Genomic DNA, 11021 nt, shown 5'->3' with positions numbered 1-11021 from the left:
ATGAAATTTTGGTATGAAATTTGTATAAAGAAACTGAAACTAGTTGCAAAGCATACATGTTAATACAGAGATAATAACGCCAATACTTGACTCTAATTTCCAGAAGCTTCGTCTTCTCAGAGCTTAGCAAACTCTATGCAATTTGTACCCTTGCTTTTTCAAGTACATACTATACACGTGCACGGAGATGCAGATATGTATGCATATCATTAGTCACAGCATCCACGCATTTCACTTCACTGCACTGCTTCAACGCAACTCCGCAGCGCGTCGCATAGAGCTTCCAAAGTATTTGTAGTATTGTAGTAGAGACTATTCGCCCACACCTGCTGGGCAGCTATTCAACGTGACGTGTCTCTAAGCAGCCCTTCGAGTTGCACTTGTCGATGCCAAATCGTCAGCGTCTGCGTTGGCGCTAGCTCCAAAGCCAGCGCTAGCGCCAGAGTCAGCAGCGGCATTAGAAAGGGACACTTAATAATTGCCCTTCGCTGCAACGAAAATGCATATGCATTTGCACGTACATATGGCTGTACTATGTGTGTGATTTATTGGGAATAGTAGGGGGCGATTCATTTGCCTTTGTCATGCCAACTTATCAAGCAAATCACTTTTTTGCGCTCTGTTTCGCTGCAGTGCCCCTCTCCATATTTACCCATTTTCTGCTCATTCTGCTGCTTTTGTTCTCTTCAACTAGCACAAACGTGTGCGATTGCAACCCTTATCATTTCTTCCCTCCTTTGTTTCGCTCTATTCATATCCATATTTTTTCTAAGGCCCATAGTCAAAACCCTCTAGAGGTGGTCTTACTTTCACACAGCTTGCGATTGTCTACATTTTGTATTGTAATGCTTGGGTTAAAACATTCAGACACCTTGGCAAACTAAATCTTTTCGAAAGTATATCTCTAACACTAAGTAATGAATTTTAGAAAGCATATTCATTAAAAGAGTATATAAACAGATTTTTTAAAATTGTGACCTAGTGCATAATTGAACAAAAGTCATATTTGATGGGAACCCTTTTCAAAATATTTGCAAACTAAACATTTTTTAAACCTTCTTCGTCTTCCTTAGTTCAAGATGAGTTGGATTTCCTAAAGAGGTGGCAACCCACTCACATTTAGTTAAGAAATAAAGTCTTAACTTCCGATTGATATCCATTTTTTGTCAAATTAAAGGGCATGCCCTGTTGGAGTGCAATATGGTTTCAGATTTTTTAAAAGTGTTGCCACCTGTTTAAAAATTGACTTCAATTTAAATTATTAAATAATTTTAATGAATTACTTATGACAATAAGAGTATCAATCGATATGGTAATGAAAAAGCTTTATTTTTTACTATGTACATGTAGCAGGATTACCACCTGTTTAAAAAATCAATACGAGGATGTACATATGTATTTATAGTACATTATAAAATATTTTGCTAAATTCTTCATTATTGAGTTTTCTCTCTTAGGTTGCAAACAGAGTGGAAGCGAAGCCGAAGACGAAGATGAAGACGAAGCCAAAGACGAAAAACAGTGCAGTAGTAAACATATGAAAGTGATCACAGTGCAAGCAAAGACGAAGACGAAGATGAAGACGTTACGCAAGCGGTCAGCTTGAAACAGTGCGGTACTGTTTTCAAAGACGAATCGCTTGCTGTGATGAGTTGTTTACAATTTATTTAAGTGTTTGCAATTGTGAAAAAACGCGTTTTTCAAGAAATTGGCTAAATTTTTGGCAAAATGTAATCAAACATATTAATTGACATTCTTGTATATTCGAAAAATGTCTGTCCGTCTTGCCGTAACACATAACACGTAACATATTATTACATAATATGACTATAATTAATTATTATTATTATTTCATAATACATTATTTCATGAATTGCTGTTTTTTCTTTATTTTCTTTTGATTTTATCTAAAAAAAATGGTTTTATTTAGAAACAAATCTTCATATCATCCATCTTTCACTATGTACACTCGCCAGCTTGCCCGCAACGCAAGCAATTCGTCTCCAGCTTCGTCTTCATCTTCGTCTTCGGCTTCGCTTCCACTCTGTTTGCAACCTTAGGGTTTGTAGTTCAACCAGCCACTGACGGAGCGCTCTTCCGTAGCTGCCGTTCGTGTCAACATATGAAATTTCTATTTATAGAGAGAGAGAAAGAAGTAACGCCATGCGGTGGTGAGTTTTCATTAACACGCGAATCTGGGCTTTGCAAAGAATAGATCAATGCCTCGAGAAGCAAACAAATTTAACAAGAAAGAAGTTCAAGAATTTTGTATTTTCTCCAATTTAAATTTTTTTTATTTATTTTTGTATTTCACAGTTTTTGAAACTTTCGATACCAGAAGCAACAACAAAATACACGTAAATGTTGTTTTTTCTCTAATGCTTCTACCTGTTTGATATGCCCTGATACGAACCAATTTAAATTGTAACGAGGAGTAGTATGCGACAAATTGTTTGTGTATTAAATTTGACGGACATACTTTTAAGTATAAATCGCGTATAAGTGAACACTGCCGAATTTTATATACATTCTCTTACGCGCCACTACAGAAACCGTATCTCTCACCTCCCGACCTATTGTCCACCAAATACCTTCACATGAGAAATCCGGATAAAAGTGAAGACACCAGATCGTGACCAAGTATCATTCTTGAATTAGACCATTTGTATGCCCGGGCTAAGTGTAAAGATTTTAGCAACACTTAGCCTCGAGAATAGTGTAGAATCTCCTTTCCAAAGGTAATGATTTCGTACTATACTGGGACATTGAGAAGACACTTATGTATTCAGCCGCCAGAAATTTCCGCCTCACCTAAATTAGTACTACACCTACATCCATTTCTCTTAATCTAGCAGGCGGCTTCTCCAGGTATGAAGGTGCAAAATGATGGTAAGTATAGCAGCGCATCAAGCCCAGCGTCAGGTATTGTACAGAGCGATCCCGTATCACACACGCCTATTGTGTTTTTGGCCAGTAGATTCTCAAGCTATTGATTATGAGTCCGCTGCATTATACCACTGACGAATAAATGCAAACTGAGGAGTATAGATCCAAAGTATCGCAATGGTGACAGGCCTCACGAATTGCCAAATGTTTGCTTAGACTGCCAAGATGCCGCCCAGGCTTTGGACGTTTTATGCTCAAAGTGAGGCTTCTATGGAAATTTATTATCGGAATAAATCTAAATTTTGACTCCTTTAACTGTGATGGGAATTATTCCTTCCAATCTAGGTTATTTTTTAGTTATATAATAATAATTCACCTTCTTCTTAATTCACCGACTTAAAACAAGCTATTTGGAGCCAACTGGCTCTCCATTTAACAAATATCTCAACGCTTTGAGGTAAATATCGAAAACTTCTTACGTATTTTTGCAGCGTTTTCATCTTTTTTTGTGGTATAAAGCTTCATATAAATAGCCCAATTTTTCAGATATTTCACTAATTTTTAGATCAATATAAATTTTTTCATGAAATGAAGCCTGCAATGTCACCTTTCAAACGCATTACAGTTTTACGCAATAGGATTAGTGTTGCCAGCTGTACGTTTGGCTTAAACACCACATAGTGACAAAAAACAGACAGCAGACAGAGATTAATAGTTTGGAACGACCATCTATATTAAATTATGTTAGCATCTAAGTTCATAGTAGCCCATTCCTTAATTTACCTTTATGTTATTATTTGTATACTTTTGTCTACATCGTCGTTGTTGATACTATAAAAGATCCTTGTATCTTATTGAGCTAATATATCTTCAATAAATTGAATAGAATTGAACTTTTCATATGACCCAATATATAATACTTACCACGGCTCTTCGCCCGCTATATCGCGCATGAAAATAGGAGGGGAAGAAACTCACTGCACGTTAGGTTCTTTTTTTTAATTTGGAGCCCAAACTGCATCAAATAATAGTTTGCTTGAATTTTATGGTTGTCTATTTCGCCGTTGCTTTCATAAAAAAAAAACAAAATCGAAAGAAGAATCTGCAGAAATCAATTTGAGCAACTGCGTTTTATTAAGAAAAAAAAAATGTAGAATTCGCTACTGGCGCTGTGTATCTATTAACACAAAAGAACCCTGCAAAAAAACGCCTAATTTATTTCACATGCAATTAAGTTATGGTGAGGAGAGTTCATATGGATGCTATTTTCAAATTAAAAAATACCTCAAAATGAAAAAATACTAAAGCTGCCAAGCAAGTTGTGGAAAGAACCCAAAACACAGCGCTATGGAAATAATTTTGGTTAAAAGTTTGTAATGCTAACACTTTCTACTCTATATATATATGTATAAAAAAATTTTCGTTCATACATTTGTATGTATGTATGTATGTATTTATGTGTAAAAGAATGAATGCATAATACATGAAGTTGAGCAAACATTTAAAAAAACAACTCACTCTAAACCGAAGTTAAAAAACATGCTACGCCCCGTTACAGAGCAGCATTTGCCTAATTACTATGAAATTTCTATTCTTCACACTCTCTTCACTTGTCTGCTTTTGCTTTCGTACTTGAATACAAATTCGTGTATATGTATGTGTAGGTGCGCCCATGTAAATATCCCTGCGGGAAATGTATCTAACTATAAGTTAACTTGAAGTTGATTACGAAATAACTAAAGGTTAATTTTATCTGTATATTTTCTTCGAGGGAAGCCAACTCTATTTCTATGACGATGGCCACGAATTAGTCAAGGATGGTTACAACTAGCTTGTAACTAACTACTTTTGGACATAAAATATCAATAAGAAAAACAAAATATTTTTTTTGTTTTTTACGTTTTTATTTATTTAGTTTATTTTATTAAAATTTGATATTTGTAGGTGGCCCCATGTTCGAACTCCGTCATACATAACTTCCTTTCATTTGTCCTCAATTCGAAAAATTATTTGTGAAGTGCAGAAAGAAAATGTATTTAAAGCAAAATTTGCTGTTTAAAGAAAACAATCTACCGATTACGTCTGCATTACTCCTTCATTAAGTTTCAACTAGTTTCAAATTAGCTTTTTGTAGCTAACTACAAGTTATATATTTTATAGAAATCAAGGAAAAAAATTAACTACAGTTAAAGTTTTTTTTTATCAATTGATAATTTTTTTCTATAGGGATATACGTATATACACATGTAAGTAGTATTCCCTTATTTTCGAAAATAATTTCTTTCTATTCACCTCGTTTAACCACCCACCCAACTTTCGCCAGACGGCAGCAACTACCACCGACATCTTCGAACTTTTTTTTATTTAGTAAATTGGAGTATATTTATGCATGTTTGCATGCACACATGTGCACTTAAGTATGTATGCATGTGTTGGTACATTTTAAATGAACGAAGAAACTGATATTGTACTAACTCAAATCGCTGCACATCCTGCAGCTCTATTATGAATGCTGAACAAAGACATCTATTTTTTTTTTTTTGTATTTTCTCTACATACAATTCTTTCACCGTATTTATTTCTTATTTTGATGTGACACATGCATAAGTGCCTCATCAGCGGAATATTGTGACCGTTGTTCCTTCTGATTATGTCTGAAACAAAGCAAGCTTTCAGCCTCTGCCTCTTTGGCTTTAATTTTTGTTTTAGATTTCACTTTTACTTCTGCCCAGACTTTTTTGTTGCAAGATGTCAGCCAGCATTCTTTTCTTTATGTTTGTACATATGTATGTACACCCATGTCGCTTCACTTGTATTTTTTCTAAAGTTTTACTCACATCTCTTCACCATTTCATGCTCGTGACTGGTGGCTGGTCTCCAACTTGCACTTTCTCGCAGCCAGCTTTTGTCTCCATCAAGTTGTCAATAGCCGTCAGACAAATGTCATCGCACAGCCTCTTGGTTCGCCTTGTTGTGTGCTGGGGCTAAGTACCTGCTGCGCTGCAAAAACCAAATCATTGGCTGTGACGCTTATCACCCGGCTATTTGCCGAGCACTTCTTTACTTAAGGCGACAGTCAGAAGCATTTTGAAGGACACTGGTAGATTTCGTGGCAAGTGGGCTCTCGGTTGCATTTTGCATAAGATCTTGGAAACTGTTTTGAAATATTTGAAAGAAAAGTAGTGAATCTCATGAGTTATAGGTATTTCTATATTTGGGCATTATATGCCGTTAGAAAAAGAGTAGTTAATTTTAACCCTAGGCAAACAATTTCCTGTTATGTTTCAAAGGATTCGTTTGTAAAGGTCAAGCATTTGTTTTGAGTGAAAATTTAGAAGCAAAATTGAATAGTGCCTGACTATTTATGTGTAGATATTTGGCAAGGTGTCAAAAATCGTGTTTTTGTAAAAACGTAAATTTTATTGTGGATTCCAGTACAATAGCCATCCGGTAAAATTTTTTGGTATCTATGGCTCGATTTGCGAAAGATATGTGAATTTGAGAAATTTTCTGGATATGCTTCCATATAAATATTTATATATACTAGTGTTCGCCCAGCGGTTGAAATTCAACCTTTTCAATTAAGGGGAGTTGACGTGGGCTGAGCTGAGCCGAGTTGAGTTTAGTTCAATATTGAAGTAAATTAAGGTGAAATGCGTTGAATAACATAACATTACAAAACACAACCTAACATAACAGAACATAACATAACACCATACAACTCAATATAACATAACTCAGCATCATAACATAACATAACATAACATAATACAACATCATAACATAACATAACATCATATTATAACATAACATAACATGACATCATAACACAACAGAGCACAACATAACATAACACTATACAAAACAATAAAACACAACACAAAACAACACAATACAATACACTACAACACAACACAACATAACATGTTATTCTTCAATTTTGTCTTGTTCTCTTTTTTGTCTCTACCTTTATCTCTATCTTTGTCTCTGCCGTTTTTTTTTATCTTATCATTTTTATAATTATCACTTCCGTGACTGTAATTTTTATCTTCATCTGTATTCTTTTCTTTATCTAAATATGCACCCACACCTCTGCTATCATATGAAGTATTTAAATTTACCTTTATGTTTAGATTTCTTTACTTTTATCCCTTTCTTCTTCTACATACTCAACTTTACCTTCTTCCTTATTTGAGTCTTAATCTATTCTTGTACATACATACATACATCTTATTCCTAAGCTGCTGTTTAGCACGTTTCTGTAATTCATTATCAAGAGGCATTTCCCGCCCAACCATGTACATGTATGGCATTGGTATTGGTGTCACTTTTGAATTGATTTTTTCGCTTTATGTTAAACTAATTTGAATTTTTAAAAATTGTCTGCACATCAGCATCAAAATACCTCTCTAATGATATATAATTGTTAATACCTAGAATTATAGTTCAGCCGTAAAAGGGGTGTAAAGGAAGCATCATTGCATGTTTATATATAAGATCTTGTAACAGAATGTTATGTAAAATAAAAAAAATACCACTAATACTTATACCGCAAGGAGCTCTCTTTCAAATGAAACTGGTTTCGAATGTATGCGATAATTTTGAAAAATTTTATAAAATGACACCTTGCTACATATGTATATATATCAAATTCGATATGTAGAATCAAAAACAACGAATTAATGGCGAGTATTTTTTGGGTATCTGATAACAGATTCATGAGACTTTTTCGAAAATTCTAGACCCTTTTCTGAGTTTTTCGCTGATCCTAACTTGCTGCCTTTCCTCAAGCCAAAATCATTAAAAAAAATTTTATTCGATAAGGAACAAATTCAACGAAGAACGGTGGGATTTTTATTGCCATATCGCTACCCTCTAAACCTAGTGAGGACCGTGAAACTCTCTTTAATATCTTGCCTGTAGACCTTAATAGTAAACTAGAGACTGGCCAAAGTGCAATCAAAATGTTCTGCCAAAGTGGAGTAACTTTAGGTTCGATCCATCAGTCCAGGGCTCTTCTTCTCATGTAACGCTACCGACTTAGGTTGGTTGTGGATCACTGGCTCATGGAAATATGGAAATATATGCCAGCGAACGATTACTGCCGCAATTGATGGGACATCGAGGAAATTCATAGCGTCGAACAATTTTCCTGCTACTGCCCAGCCTTGGCTATATTAAGGCAGCAAATGTCCACATCAATACCTTTTCCACGATTTGTTTACATCATAAAACTTGGGAATTGGTTATAACCTCAGGTAAACAGTCAGAATAAACTAGAGGCTGTTATCATCTGGGACCTAACCTAACCTATTCTCTGGTTCATAAACAAATTTCAGTCAGCTTGAAATTTTTGCTTTGTAGTTCTTATTCAGTTTAGAGACGAAAGTTTATACTTTTGTGTGAAGGATGCCGACCTCCATTTAATGTTTATATTATATGTACATTAAGGTGCATCACTATCCATACAAAAAAGTCGTTATTACCACCGGAAATATAAAATTTATTATATTTTAATCTTTCGGCCAAAATATTTCGGAAAAATGTTGGATTTACCTAAAATAAGACCAACTTTAAAATACCCCAAACATCGAGTTTTTTATGAACAAAAACAGTATTTAAAAAATCTCCACCGAAAATAGAAGAGTCTAAGCTTAAAAAGTCTACATAAAAATGTTTTTTTTTTAAGGAATCATAATAATGAGATTTTTAGAGTTATTTGCGATCTAGCTAATGTAAAACTTAATATTTTGCAGAAATATTTTAGCGGAAGTCTCTGATGGTATAATAAATTTTATAATTCCGGTGGAAAAGCCTAATTTTATTTTTGTTATTCATCCTAATTTACATATGTATTTATAAGAAAATATCACGACGAGTAAGACTAGTTAACACACTAATGGAGGAATGCACATTTGTATTCCTAATCCGGAGACAAACAATTTTATGTTAGATGTTTTGTATACATATGTACATACAGAAATACGTTCGAATATCAAATGTAATGCCCTTTTCCAAAAATATCATAATTATGTCGGTTTAAAGTAAACCACTTCCTTACAAATAAAAGAAAAAAGTAAGAGTTTTTCACCATTTTCGTTCTTGCATACAAATTCTTTTAAAACCTTTAGCAGCAATCAATTTCTTGAACTGAAAAACTTCAAAAATTAAATGAGTACTCAAACCACGTGAAATATTAATAATTACACTTTCTAGTATACAAACATACATATGTAGGTACATGCATATGTAAATAGAATTCATATCCGAAGAAATTTTAGGCTCGAGTTATTTTGTTGCTGACAACAAATTCACCTCCTGCGTCAAGTTTAATTGCACACAAAAACACCCCAGCAAAGGCAAAAACACTTAACACGACGGCGACATGCACTTGAGTGCACAAAAGGACCCAAATGCACACATGCTCACGAGCACACATGCACTTGCCACCTCCACACGCCAATGCACACATGCAGCAGCACGCGCTCCCCTATGCACATGGCACCCTTTTAAGAACTCACACCACCCCTCACCGGCATGATGGGTTGCATAAATGCCCTTGTGTAGATGTAGGCGTAACTCTAGTAAATGTCGCGTTGGCTGCTGCTGCTTTCTGCTTTCTAATGCAACGCAACGCTAGTGCTATGCAGCGCTGCCAAGGTCTAGTGCAACGCCATCAGCGCCATCAACCCATTCTCCTCTGTGTTGGAATCATAAATAAGCGCGCAGACATTGCGTAGAATTTCAAAGCACAAATACAGCAACATCCAATATACTGCAACCGAGCTTAGGGGAGCATTTTCTTGCAAGAAGAGGAGGAGTAGGAGGAGCACTTGCATACCACTCGATTGTGGCCGGAAAGAGCTGCTGGCTGAGTGAAAGTGAAACGACGCCATTGCAGCGTAGGCAGCGTCTGAGTACCTGGTAAGAGGTGGTGGCGCGCGGGTGGCAGGCCTACAATGTGGGGCCGCAGTATTACTATCGTTGATGCCAACGTGTTGTTTCGTACGTTTTGTAAAAGTGAAAAACACCACGCAAAGTCATCTCCGGCTAGTGTGGGCAGCGAATGCTCATCAGTGGCACCGTAGCCCAGAAACAATGGTTGCTTACGAAGGGCTGCCTGCCGACTTTTAAGGGGTACATCTTGTTGGAGCCCAGCGTGATTGCAGGCAAGAAAAAGTTTCAATTGTATGAACAATGCGAAATCTGGAAGGGATCCTGCAGAGAGTGAGAAGAAGCGAAATGCAAGACGACTGCCCGCCGCAGCAGAGAGGCCACTTGAAAGGAGGCTTACATTCCGCGCCAATGCGTTGCAATGCATCCAACCCAACTAGGCGCGAGCTATTATGGTTGTTTGCCCTCATTTGGGGTTGCGGCCGTCTTATGCGCACTCGTCGCGTCTACACGCTGTGCGTCCTTAGCAGCATGTCCTTCAGACGTTGCAGCGGCAGACATGTCTACTGTTGGTAAGTCGTGATGCGCTCATTAAACCGGCACAAAAAGCGGCAACCGGCAAAGGGTTGATAGTGCAAGTGCATTCATTGCCAAGGTGTCGAAGAAAGAGAAAGTGGAGGTACTTAAATATACCTCCGTTTATATGTATGTGCACACATGCTTATGGGTAAGTAAATATACAAAACGTTTAGAGGAGTTATGGGGATGTATGTAGTTGTCACTGTTAGCAACCCCTAAGTGTGCTTAGACTGCAAGTAATGCCGCCGTCTGCGCTTTTGCATTACTACTGCTTGGCTTATTGGTGCGGTGACCATTCGTACGGATTTTGGCGGCACAGTAGGTACCGATTTTGAGAAAATTGTCCCGCTGAATATTTTTTAAAAGTCCGATTTGTACCGATTAAATCCCGATTTTCAGTGCTTTTTTTTTATTAATTTAACAAGAGTCTTTTTTTAATGAAACGATACCAACTTGAATTTAGCGAAAATATAAAAAGTAATACTAATTCTCTCAAAAATTCATGGATAGGAAAAATATATTTAAGCATGGAGAAAATATTAATAGGGAAGAGAAATTTTAGCATTCTCCGAAAATTAGCACAATTCTACAAATTTCATCAAATTTTTGAGTTTTTTAATTAATTTATTAGAAACATTCTGAGTATACAATTTTGTAGCCCA

General features: G+C 36.1%; 1 long non-coding RNA gene across 1 annotated transcript in view; it reads right to left on the bottom strand.

Moving 5' to 3' along the window:
- Nucleotides 1-5869: 5869 nt before the first annotated feature.
- LOC118751560 overlaps nucleotides 5870-11021 on the bottom strand; it is a 25742-nt gene continuing 20590 nt past the window's right edge. The window contains exon 3 of the long non-coding RNA XR_004994554.1: nucleotides 5870-6040. This is a non-coding gene — a long non-coding RNA (uncharacterized LOC118751560). The remainder of the gene's footprint in view (nucleotides 6041-11021) is intronic.

Source organism: Rhagoletis pomonella, unplaced genomic scaffold (genome assembly GCF_013731165.1).
Source record: "Rhagoletis pomonella isolate Grant_MI unplaced genomic scaffold, Rhpom_1.0 Rhpom_scaffold_00799, whole genome shotgun sequence".
Taxonomy (NCBI): domain Eukaryota; kingdom Metazoa; phylum Arthropoda; class Insecta; order Diptera; family Tephritidae; genus Rhagoletis; species Rhagoletis pomonella.
This window is presented reverse-complemented; position numbering and strand designations above follow the sequence as displayed.